This window comes from Triticum dicoccoides, chromosome 3B, assembly GCF_002162155.2.
Source record: "Triticum dicoccoides isolate Atlit2015 ecotype Zavitan chromosome 3B, WEW_v2.0, whole genome shotgun sequence".
In the NCBI taxonomy this organism is placed as follows: Eukaryota; Viridiplantae; Streptophyta; class Magnoliopsida; order Poales; family Poaceae; genus Triticum; species Triticum dicoccoides.
In genome coordinates, this window is record NC_041385.1 from 42,277,296 (window position 1) to 42,290,829 (window position 13,534).

Genomic DNA, 13,534 nt, shown 5'->3' on the forward strand with positions numbered 1-13,534 from the left:
CCTCACCGACTTCCTCCACGACCGGATCGAACAGTATCTCTTACTTACCAATATTTTCATGCAAAACTTTTACTATTATCCTAAGAATTCACCTCCTTCAGTAGATTTTCATTTATATGATGAGGCTAAGGAAATGTCATTAAGTAATTTTTGCGTGGCTTGTAGAATACCCTTTGAGGGTAGCTTAGATCGATCAACCACATCATAAAGATGTGGATGGTTTTATTGACACTATTACTGTAGGGGAATCGAGGAAGGGTTCCGATGCGAAAATCACTAGCATACATTTTCCTATTTTACGCTACTTTGCCATATTTGCTAGTCGATGCTTAATTGGTCGTGGAAATAGTGGAAACCTCAGCGTTCCTGATATTATTATTCTGCTCCATGCCTTATTCGGCGATAACACTTTTAGTATGGGTGTCGTTATTGCTAAACGGTTAATCCTAAACCGTACAAAGGGCCCCATCTTTGGAGGTATCTATGTTGCACACCTTGCTAAATATTTCGAGATACCTATTAGGCATGATGAGAGAGAGGAGACACTGCTGCCTCTTACCTTTTTAGATTACAGGAGCATGGTAGCGCGTGAGTTTATTGTTGACAATGATGATAAGATGCTTCTGTATAACCTGAGGTTTCATAAGAAACACAATGATATTATTACCCTACCTGCACCTTCTTTGTTTGATTTAAGTGCAGGTCAGTACCTTGTCTTGTTGAATGCTATGTACGCGCATCTAGGCCAGACATCCGCTCCAGAGCCTGAGCCTGAACCTCCACCGGACCCTTATCGTCCATCCTGTTATTAGTGGGATCCGGAGGAGATCGCCAGACAGTGGCAGTACGATGACACTCCTCAGTACACTGGGGAGAGTAGCCGCGATCCTTGGGCATAGACCAACTTAGGCCAAAAGCCTAAGTTTGGGGGAGTACGTATTTCTCACCGACATTACATTCATGTTCACACAATATTCTAGTTGTCAATGCTCATACTTTTTCATTGTATTATCCACGCTAGTTCAATTTCTTTTTCCAGTTTTCTTCTTGTGTGTTTGATAAACCTTAAAGAAAACCCAAAAAATAGTTAGTTTAATTTCCATGCTTGTAGTAGTAATTAAAATGAAAACCAAAAAATATTTGTCGTTCTTCTTTTACTTGTTGGGAGCTTTCCCGTGTAAATAGTTTTATTTCTTTTCTTTCCTTTGGGGGTCGAGAGGAGAAGACCATAATGAAAATGTTTAGTGGCTCTGATATGCATGATTGTTGATTTAACTAGAGCCCATATTACTTTGTCTTCTCTCTTGAATTGAATGCTTGCAGATTCCAGCTTAGTCCAATGCACGTGCACTATTATTATTATACACACCCTTCGGTCGTGCAAGTGAAAGGCAATAATGACGATATATGATGGACTGATTGAGAGGAGAGAAGCTGGTACGAACTCGACCTCTTTTGTTTTTGTAAATATGATGAGTTCATCATTCCTGATTCAGCCTATTATGAATAAACATGTTTGCAATAACAATTAGAGATTATAGTTGTTGATGCCATGCTTAATTTGCTAGGAGCTTATAATGGTTTACCTCGCGTGCCAACATGCTATTAAAATGGTTGTGATGTGGTATGATAGGATGGTATCCTCCTTTAAATGAATTGAGTGACTCGACTTGGCACATGTTCACGCATGTAGTTGAAACAAATCAACATAGCCTTCACGATATTTATGTTCATGGTGGATTATATCCTACTCATGCTTGCACTCGGTGTTGATTAATTTTAATGCATGTTCATGACTGTTGTCGCTCTCTCAGTTGGTCGCTTCCTAGTCTTTTGCTAGCCTTCACATGTACTAAGCGGGAATACTGCTTGTGCATCCAAACTCCATAAACCCCAAAGTTATTCCATATGAGTCCACCATACCTTCCTATATGTGATATCTACCTGTCGTTCCAAGTAAATTTGTATGTGCCAAACTCCAAACCTTCAAATGAAATTTTGTTTTGTATGCTCGAGTGATGTCTACTACACAACCTTCTTCTTCTAGACGTTGTTGGGCCTCCAAGTGCAGAGGTTTGTAGAACAGTAGCAAATTTCCCTCAAGTGGATGACCTAAGGTTTATCAATCCGTGGGAGGCGTAGGATGAAGATGGCCTCTCTCAAACAACCCTGCAACCAAATAACAAAGAGTCTCTTGTGTCCCCTACACACCCAATACAATGGTAAATTGTATAGGTACACTAGTTCGGCGAAGAGATGGTGAAACAAGTGCAATATGATTGGTACATATAGGTATTTGTAATCTGAAAATATAAAAACAGCAAGGTTACTAATGATAAAAGTGAGCGTAAACGGTATTTCAATGCTAGGAAACAAGGCCTAAGGTTCATACTTTCATTAGTGCAAGTTCTCTCAACAATAATAACATAATTGGCTCACATAACTATCCCTCAACATGCAACAAAGAGTCACTCCAAAGACACTAATAGCGGAGAACAAACGAAGAGATTATGGTAGGGTATGAAACCACCTCAAAGTTATGCTTTCTGTTCTATCTATTCAAGAGTCCATAGTAAAATAACATAAAGCTATTCTTTCCGTTCAATCTATCATAGAGTTCATACTAGAATAACACCTTAAGACACAAATCAACCAAAACCCTAATGTCACCTAGATACTCCATTGTCACCTCAAGTAACCATGGGCATGATTAGACGATATGCATCACACAATCTCAGATTCAACTATTCAACCAACACAAAGTACTTCAAAGAGTGCCCCAAAGTTTCTACCGGAGAGTCAAGACGAAAACGTGTGTCAACCCCTATGCATAAGTTCATGGAACCCGCAAGTTGATCACCAAAACATACATCAAGTAGATCGCGTGAATATCCCATTGTCACCACAGATAAGCATGGCAAGACATACATCAAGTGTTCTCAAATCCTTAAAGACTCAATCCGATAAGATAACTTCAAAGGGAAAAATCAATCCATTACAAGAGAGTAGAGGGGGAGAAACATCATAAGATCCAACTATAATAGCAAAGCTCGCGATACATCAAGATCGTGCCATAGAGAGAACACGAGAGAGAGAGAGATCAAACCATAGCTACTGGTACATACCCTCAGCCCCGAGGGTGAACTACTCCCTCCTTGTCATGGAGAGCGCCGGGAGGATGAAGATGGCCACCGATGATGGGTTCCCCCTCCGGCAGGGTGCAGGAACGGGCTCCCGAGAGGTTTTTGGTGGCTACAGAGGCTTGCGACGGCGGAAATCCTGATCTATTGTTGTCTTCGAAGGTTTTAGGGTATATGGACTTATATAGGTGAAAGAAGTCGGCCGGGGGACGCTCGAGGGACCCATGAGATAGGGGGGCGCGCCCAGTAGGTGGGGCACCCTCGTGGCCACCTCGAAGCTTTCTTGACTTCAACTCCAAGTCTCCTGGATCACGCCCGTTCCAAAAATAATGCTCCCGAAGGTTTCATTCCATTTGGACTCCATTTGATATTCCTTTTCTTCGAAACACTCAAATAGGCAAGAAAACAACAATATGGGTTGGGCCTCCGGTTAATAGGTTAGTCCCAAAAATGATATAAAAGTGTAAAGTAAAGCTCATAAGCATCCAAAACATGTAATATAATAGCATGGAACAATAAAAAATTATAGATACGTTGGAGACGTATCAAGCATCCCCAAGCTTAATTCTTGCTCGTCCTTGAGTAGGTAAATGATAAAAACAGAATTTTTGATGTGGAATCCTACCTAGCATAATTCGCAATGTAATTTTCTTTATTGTGGCATGATTGTTCAGATCCAAATGATTCAAGATAAAAGCTTATAAAACATAAAAATAATAATACTCAAAGCATACTAACACATAATCATGTCCTATCAAAATAGCATAGCCAAAGAAAGCTCATCCCTACAAAATCATATAGTTAGGCCATGCTTCATTTTCAATACATAAAATACTCCCATCATGCACAACCCCGATGACGAGCCAAGCAATTGGTTCATACTTTTTCACGTGCTTCAGCTTTTTTCAACTCATACGCAATACATGAGCGTAAGCCATGGACATAGCACTATGGTGGTATATGGTGGTGGTTGTGAGGACAAAAAGGGAGAAGATACAAATGTGAGTGAGTAGGGATTGCCATGCAACGGATGCACTAGAGCTACAAATGTATGAAAGCTCAACAAAAGAAACTAAGTGGGTGTGCATCCAACTTGCTTGCTCACGAAGACATAGGGCATTTTGATAAAGCCCATCATTGGAATATACAAGCCAAGTTCTATTATGAAAATTCCCACTAGTATATGAAAGTGATAACTCAAGAGACTCTCTATATGAAGAATATGGTGCTATTTGAAGCACAAGTGTGGTAAGAGGATAGTAACATTACCCCTTCTCTCTTTTTCTCTCATTTTTTATATATTTTTTTATTCTGTGGGCTTCTTTGGCCTCTTTTTTATGGGCTTCTTTGGCCTCTTTTATTTTTATAAAGTCCGAAGTCTCATCCCGACTTGTGGGGGAATCATAGTCTTCATCATCCTTTCCTCACTTGGGACAATGGTCTAATAATGAAGATCATCACACTTTTATTAATTTACAACTTGAGAATTACAAATCAATACTTAGAGCAAGATATGACTCTATATGAATGCCTCCGGCGGTGTACCGGGATATACAATGAATCAAGAGTGACATGTATGAAAATTATGAGGGTGGCCTTGCCACAAATACGATGTCAACTACATGATCATGCAAAGAGCAATATGACAATGATGGAGCGTGTCATAATAACGGAACGGTGGAAAGTTGCATGGCAATATATCTCGGAATGGCTATGGAAATGCCATAATAGGTAAGTATGGTGGTTGTTTTGAGGAAGGTAGATAATGGGTACATGATACCGGCGAAATTTGCGTGGCATAATAGAGGCTAGCAAAGTGGAAGGGTGAGTGTGCGTATATCCATGGACTCACATTAGTCATAAAGAACTCATATACTTATTGCAAAAGTCTACTTAGACCTCGAAGAAAAGTACTACTACGCATGCTCCTAGAGGGATAGATTGGTAGGAAAAGAAAATCGCTCATCCCCGACTGCCACTCATAAGGAAGACAATCAAAAGACTACCTCATGCAACAAATTTGTCACACAACTTTTACCATACGTGCATGCTACGGGACTTGCTAACTTCAACACAAGTATTTCTCAATTTCATAATTACCCACTAGCATGACTCTTAACATTACTACCTTTATATCTCAAAATAATTATCAAGCATCAAATTGATCCTAGTGTTTAATGCACTTTCTATGATAGTCTTTATTGTACCCAACTTGGATGCTCATCATTCTAGGACCAAATTTATAACCATAGCAAATACCATGCTGTTCTAAAAGACTCTCAAAATATATATGTGAAGCAAGAGAGATCAACAATTTCTTCAAAATTAAGCCACCGACGTGCTCTAAAAAATATAAGTGAAGCACTAGAGCAAAAACTATCTAGCTCAAAAGATATAAGTGAAGCACATAGAGTATTCTAATAAATTTTAATCAAGTGGGCTTCTCCCAAAAGGTGTTTACATAAAGTATGATTGTGGTAAACTAAAAACCAAAGACTAATATCATACAAGACGCTCCAAGCAAAACACATATCATATGGCAAATAAAAATATAGCTCCAAGTAAAGTTACCGATAAACGAAGACGAAAGAGGGGATGCCTTCCAGGGCATCCCCAAGCTTAGGATTTTGGCTATTCTTGAATATCTTGGGGTTCCTTGGGAATCCCCAAGCTTAGGATCTTGCCACTCCTTATTCCATAGTCCATCGAATCTTTACCCAAAACTTGAAAACTCCACAACACAAAACTCAACACAAAACTCGTAAGCTCCGTTACTATAAGAAAATAAATCACCACTTCGGTACTGTTGTGAACTCATACTAAATTCATATTGGTTTTAAACCTACTGTATTCAAAGTTCTCTATGGTTCATACCCTTACTTACTAGCCATAGATGCATCAAAATAAGCAAACAACCCACGAAAGGCAGAATCTGTCAAAAACAGGACAGTCTGTAGAAATCTGTATCATTCGAATACTTCTGTAACTCAAAAAATTCTGAAATAAATTGGTGGACCTGAGGAATTTGTCCATTAATCATCGTCAAAACGAATCAACCTAAAATCACTCTCCAGTAAAAAATGCCAGCTATTCTCGTGAGCGCTAAAGTTTCTGTTTTTTACAGCAAGATCACATAGACTTCACCCAAGTCTTCCCAAAGGTTCTACTTGGCAAAAGCACTAAATAAAACATAAAACCACATCTAACCAGAGGCTAGATGAATTATTTATTACTAAATAGGAACAAAAAGCAAGGAACAAAAATAACATTGGGGTGCCTCCCAACAAGCGCTATCATTTAACGCACCAAGCTAGGCATGATGATTTCAATGATGCTCACATAAAAGATAAGAATGAAACATAAAGAGAGCATCATGAAGAATATGGATAGCACATTTAAGTCTAACCCACTTCCTATTCATAGGGATTTTGTGAGCAAACAACTTGTGGGAACAATAATCATCTAGCATAGGAAGGTAAAACAAGCATAGCTTCAAGATTTTAAGCACATAGAGAGGAAACTTGATATTATTGCAATTCTTACAAGCATATATTCCTCTCTCATAATAATTTTCAGTAGCATCATGAATTAATTCAACAATATAACCAGCACCTAAAGCATTCTTTTCATGATCTACTTGCATAGAAAATTTACTACTCTCCACATAAGCAAAATTCTTCTCATTCGGAATAGTGGGAGTATCATAAGAGACTTGAATACTATAAATTGTTTCCACATTAAAAGAGTAATGTTCAGAAAAAGGGTAATCATAATCATGACAAGTTTTATAAATATAATCATCACTACTCTTTATAGCATCAGTTTTATCACAATAATCATCATAAGTAGCAACTTTGTTCTCATCATAATCGATTGAAACCTCTTCCAAGATAGTGGAATCATCACTAAATAAAGTTGACACTCTTCCAAATCCACTTTAATAAATATTATAAGATTCAACATCCTCCAAAATAGTGGTATCATTACTTCCTAAAGTTGACACTCTTCCAAACCCACTTTCATCAATATAATCATAAGAGGCATGCTATCATCATAACAACTTTGCATAACAAAACTTGTGAGACTAGAAATATCATCTTCATTAAACATAGCATCCCCAAGCTTATGGCAAACATTAATTGGAGCAAATATATTCTCAAATATGTCATCCTCATCAAACATAGCTTCCCCAAGCTTAGGTCTTGTCTTATCGTAAGCATAATCACCCTCATCATTAATAGTACGGATAGCACCAATAATATAGCAATTATCATCATCACAATGAGTAGTAGGAGCAACATCATTTGAGAGGGATACCTTTTTACCTTTGATTCTCCTTCTTTTATTTTTCTTCTTCACATTATGTGCGGGCTTATCCCTCTTTTTTGGCTCCATATTGATGAGATTGGTTGAATAGAAAGCTCCTCCTCGTTACCTGATTCATCATAAGAAATAATAGGAGGATATTGGTAAGTCTCTTCCCTTTCATTAGTATTCTCATCATATTCTATTTGCTTTCTTTTCTTTATGTAATTGGCAATATAAGGATTTTCAATGCAATTCACCGCACAATACATATAAATTTCCTCTAGATCAAAATCAAGAAATCTATCAAGATTAAATTTTGGAATACCCTCAGTTATACGTTTCATTTCTTCATACCCCAAAAGAAGACTAAGCTCTTTATGATGATCAAGGGTAATCAAGTTATCACAATTTTTGGACACGATTCAGTCATGAAACAATTTGCATTGGAGATTTAAATGACCATGTTCATTACAAAGTTCACAAGGCTGGCGAAAAATATTGAATTTTTCAGCACAAACGTCTAGCCTTTCTTGCAAAAAATTAGTTTCTAAATGCTTATGCCTCTTGCAATATCTATCTTCCCTATTTGGTGCGTACATGCTTATAGGAGACATTTTCATCATAACTAGTGCAATCATCATTAGTACTATGGATATTCAAAGAGTTCATACTAATAACATTGCAATCATGCTCATCATACAAGGATCTAGTACCAAACATTTTAATGCATTCTTCTTCTAGCAATTGAGCACAATTTTCCTTAACATCATTTTCACGAAAGATATTTAAAAGATAAAGCGTATGAGACAAACTCAATTCCATTTTTTTGTAGTTTTCTTATATAAACTAAACTAGTGATAAAACAAGAAACAAAAAGATTCGATTGCAAGATCTAAAGATATACCTTCAAGTACTCACCTCCCCGGCAACAGCGCCAGAAAAGAGCTTGATATCTACTACACAACCTTCTTCTTTTAGACGTTGTTGGGCCTCCAAGTGCAGAGGTTTGTAGGATAGTAGCAAATTTCCCTCAAGTGGATGACCTAAGGTTTATCAATCCGTGGGAGGCGTAGGATGAAGATGGTCTCTCTCAAACAACCCTGCAACCAAATAACAAAGAGTCTCTTGTGTCCCCAACACACCCAATACAATGGTAAATTGTATAGGTGCACTAGTTCGACGAAGATATGGTGATACAAGTGCAATATGGATGGTAGATAGGTATTTGTAATCTGAAAATATAAAAACAGCAAGGTAACTAATGATAAAAGTGAGCGTAAACGGTATTGCAATGATAGGAAACAAGGACTAAGGTTCATACTTTCACTAGTGCAAGTTCTCTCAACAATAATAACATAATTGGATCACATAACTATCCCTCAACATGCAACAAAGATTCACTCCAAATACACTAATAGCAGAGAACAAACGAAGAGATTATGGTAGGGTATGAAACCACCTCAAAGTTATCCTTTCTGTTCTATCTATTCAAGAGTCCGTAGTAAAATAACATGAAGATATTCTTTCCATTCAATCTATCATAGAGTTCATACTAGAATAACACCTTAAGACACAAATCAACCAGAACCATAATGTCACCTAGATACTCCATTGTCACCTCAAGTATCCATGGGCATGATTACACGATATGCATCACACAATCTCAGATTCATCTATTCAACCAACACAAAGTACTTCAAAGAGTGCCCCAAAGTTTCTACCGGAGAGTCAAGACGGAACCCGCAAGTTCATGGAACCCGCAAGTTGATCACCAAAACATACATCAAGTGGATCGCGTGAATATCCCATTGTCACCACAGGTAAGCATGGCAAGACATACATCAAGTGTTCTCAAATCCTTAAAGACTCAATCCGATAAGATAACTTCAAAGGGAAAAATCAATCCATTACAAGAGAGTAGAGGGGGAGAAACATCATAAGATCCAACTATAATAGCAAAGCTCGTGATACATCAAGATCGTGCCATAGAGAGAACACGAGAGAGAGAGAGAGAGAGATCAAACACATAGCTACTAGTACATACCCTCAGCCCCGAGGTTGAAATACTCCCTCCTCTTCATGGATAGCGCCGGGATGATGAAGATGGCCACCGGTGATGGGTTTCCCCTTCGGCAGGGTGCCAGAACGTTCTCCCAAGAGGTTTTTGGTGGCTACAAAGGCTTGCGGCGGCGGAACTCCCGATCTAATGTTGTCTTCGAAGGTTTTAGGGTATATGGACTTATATAGGTGAAAGAAGTCGGTCGAGGAACGCTCGAGGGGCCCACGAGACAGGGGCGCGCCCCCCACCCTCGTGGCCACCTCGAAGCTTCCTTGACTTCAACTCCAAGTCTCCTGGATCATGTCTGTTCCAGAAATAGCGCCCCCGAAGGTTTCATTCCGTTTTGACTCCGTTTGATATTCCTTTTCTTCAAAACACTGAAATAGGCAAGAAAACGGCAATATGGGTTGGGCCTCCTGTTAATAGGTTAGTCCAAAAAATAATGTAAAAGTGTAAAGTAAAGCCCATAAACATCCAAAATAGGTAATATAATAGCATGGAACAATAAAAAATTATAGATACTTTGGAGACGTATCATCGAGCAGCTCATGTTTCAACTAGGGTTGTCTGTATCTTCCATGCTAGGTGGGTTATTCTCAAGGGGAGTGGACTCCGCTCCTCATTCATGAGAAAATGGCTGGTAACCGGGATGCCCAGTCCCATGATCAAAAAAAATATCAAAGAAAATCAAAATAATTAAAACAAAACTCCCCCAGGACTGTTGTTGGTATGGACGGTACCCCGTTGTTTCGGATGGCCGTGGAGTGTGCTTGTTGGTGGTGGGGGAGTACAAACTTTACCATTCTGTTTGGGAACCGCCTATAATGTATGTAGCATGGAAGATATCGAGATCTCATAGTTGTTGCGTTGACAGTGAAAGTATACCGCTCAAAATGTTATTCTTCTCCATTTTAAAATCGAGCTCTGGCACCTCTACAAATCCCTGCTTCTCTCTACGAAGGGCCTATCTATTTACTTTTATGTGGAGTCATCACCTTCTTATTAAAAAGCACCCACTAGAGAGCACACTGTCATTTGCATGCATTACTATTAGTTTATATTGGGTATGACTTGACTGGATCTCTTTTACCATGAATTACAATGTTTAGTCAGTCCTTGTTCTTTAAAGGTGCTCTGCATTTATGTTTTCTGGTCTCAGAAAGGGCTAGCGAGATACCATCTTTTTATATCATATTATGATTGTTTTGAGAAAGTGTTGTCATCCGAGATTTATTATTATTGCTCGCTAGGTGATTATGCCATTGATTTGAGTAAATATGAGACCTAAGTGTTATTGTGAATATGGTTAGTTAATAATCTTTGCTGAAAACTTGAATGCTAGCTTTACATATTTACAACAACAAGAGCAAATAGAGTTTCACCTGTCATGTCTGTGGGTTTTTTGTTTGTCATTCCTTGAAGATCCGGCCCGAGGTGTGCTTGGGGAGTGGCGGGAAGGGATTTTACACCAGTCGCCCGGGAACCAACCCGCACAATCACCAATTTTCGCCTTCAGGTCGATGGAGACGCCACGCCGCTGGAGCGAGCAGCACTGAAAGGGAGGGTTGGGTGGGATTTTACACTGAAGAAATTCCCAGGAACCACTACTCCAACCTTTCTGTTGCTGATCGATCTACAGCCGCCATTCGCCACCTACACCGCCGCCGTACCAAATCGTAGTCTAGATCAGACCTGGTACTCAGATCTCGCCTCCAAGGACAACAGCCTATGCTCTGTATACCAATTGTCAGGATCTAGCTAGTACTGACGCCAAATTCACACAAAATTAGAGGAAAACACTCAATTTGTGGGGAATTTTGGGAGGGATTTCATTCAACTAGGATGAAGGTGGCTAGGGTTTTTCGCCAGCCGGAACACGGCGGCTTAACGGCCAAGCCCAGATACAATCAGAGTGCCCTCTCCACAAGCCGGAGGAGGGCTTAAAAGGAGAACTGCGAGGTTAAAGAAGACAAGGACATGGTTTAGTAAAACGACAAAGTGCATGGTAACTTTTAAAGTAAGATTGCAACGGCTACAGCCGTCCATCCAGCGATCAATGGCTACGGAGGCGATCTGAGTCATGAAGCGGTACAGGCCTCCAACCTCTGTTAGATGGTGGAAAAGTCCATGAAAAACTGAATCAATATTGTGGCAATTCAGATGTTGTCGATAGATGCAGGCCTGACAGGGTGGAAAGGTGAAGAACTGGGTGACGGGACCTTGAGGGACTGGACGCAACCAGGATGGCAACGGCAGCAGCGGGCAAGCGGAAGCGGTGCGGTCGTTGGAGATGACACAGATGGAGGCCTGCGGGAGAGGGAGGAAGTGCGATTTGGTGGTGTGGGAGGTGGGTACACGATGGAGCCAAAGCTGGAGTTCTGGCGAGAGCTTGAGGTCGTCCGGCTCGTCGGCGGAGAGTTCTACCGGTGGACGATGGGGACCAAAGAATGGGAAAAGCATAGCGATAGTGATGTTTAGTTTTTTTTTCTTGGGAAGGCACACTCTCATCAAGGAATATTCACTTCGCTCAAGGGCTCAGATGAGCCCAGTGAATAGTAAAATCATTAAAAATATAAATAAGTTCCAAAATGTCCCAAATTTTTTTTTGCAAGGAAGATGTTCATGTGAGTGATGTTTGTGTAAAATTTGGTGAAGTTTGGATGTTTGAGGAGCGCGCGACAAGAAAAACAAACAGGCATGCAAAAACCTTTCTCGCAGACCCAAAATTTGATTATTTATTATTTTGCCACAATCTCCTCGAATGGCCGACCAAATCTTGCACGAACATCATGCATTTGAGCATCGTGCATCACAAAAAAAGTTTGGAATTTTTTAAATTTTTATTTTAATTTTTCACGAATTTACAGTTCACGCCCGGGGTCATCTGAGCCCAGGCACCAAAACGCTGCGTCACACTATCAAGCACTAGGTAACACCGAGTGTGTGTCTATGTGGAGTTATAGCAATAAAATAACAAATAAAATTATACTAATATATAAAAATAATCGGCACCACATTCCTGTCATATGTAGTGGTAAACCCAGAGGTAAAATAGAGTGTGGTTGCCTCTTATATTACCTTGTGGCATTTAAGTTTAATTATTTGTTGCTGAAAAAGTTAGTAATAAAAATGGATGATGTGGAGGTCTTGCATGTGGTGGAAACTGAAAAATAAATTGCATGCGTCTTTTTAGGGAAGGCCATCATGGCTAACTTTATTAATCGCAGCGTATTGTTACATCATCTATGAGTTTATGAACCAAACAATCCGGTGGTTCGTCACTCCAAATACTTGATGATATGGATGAATTGCATTGGTCAAAAGTGAAAACTAAAAAGTAGAATTGCTGAACTTTGGCTCGTGGAGCTTTTAGGCCCTAAAAGCTCGAGCATGTGTTGCTTTATACTAATATAAAGCGGGGAAACCCTTTTTCGTGAAAAGCACAAGCTTGAATCAACAACTAATATGTGGGCTCAGCTTGTCGTCTTATAAAATGCAGTCATAAGCAAAACCCCTTTATATCAGCTTTACATCCGCTCCCCTGGCTTCTCACCCTTCCACAAAACCTTGTCCTTCAACTTCGTTGTAAATACAGCGAAAACATCTCGCAAACCCTCACCCCATTTCCCTGTGAGAGCCCGAGAGAGAAAGAGAAGAAACAGCATGGGTTAGGGTTCTGGATCATGCCACTGTCGCCATCTCCGACCACTCCCGGCAGACGAAGTTCACCTTCCCGCAGCCAGATCTCACCTCCCTTCTTCCTTGTTTCATCGCCACTGCTAGAGCTCGTTCTCTATCCTCTTCCCATCCCGAACCGAGCATTGTTGTTGCCATTCTAGCCTCGTCTTGGCCTCGCAACTCCTGCCACCGGCCTCACTAGTCTCGACCACGCACCTCCTGACGACCTTCACCGGCTCGACTACGGCTCAAGATCTTCCTCGCCGCATGCCTCCGTGCCTCATCGCATGCCGACATGGCTCAAGATCTCAAGCCCCTCGACGTCTTCCTGGACAATTGCGAGCTAGGA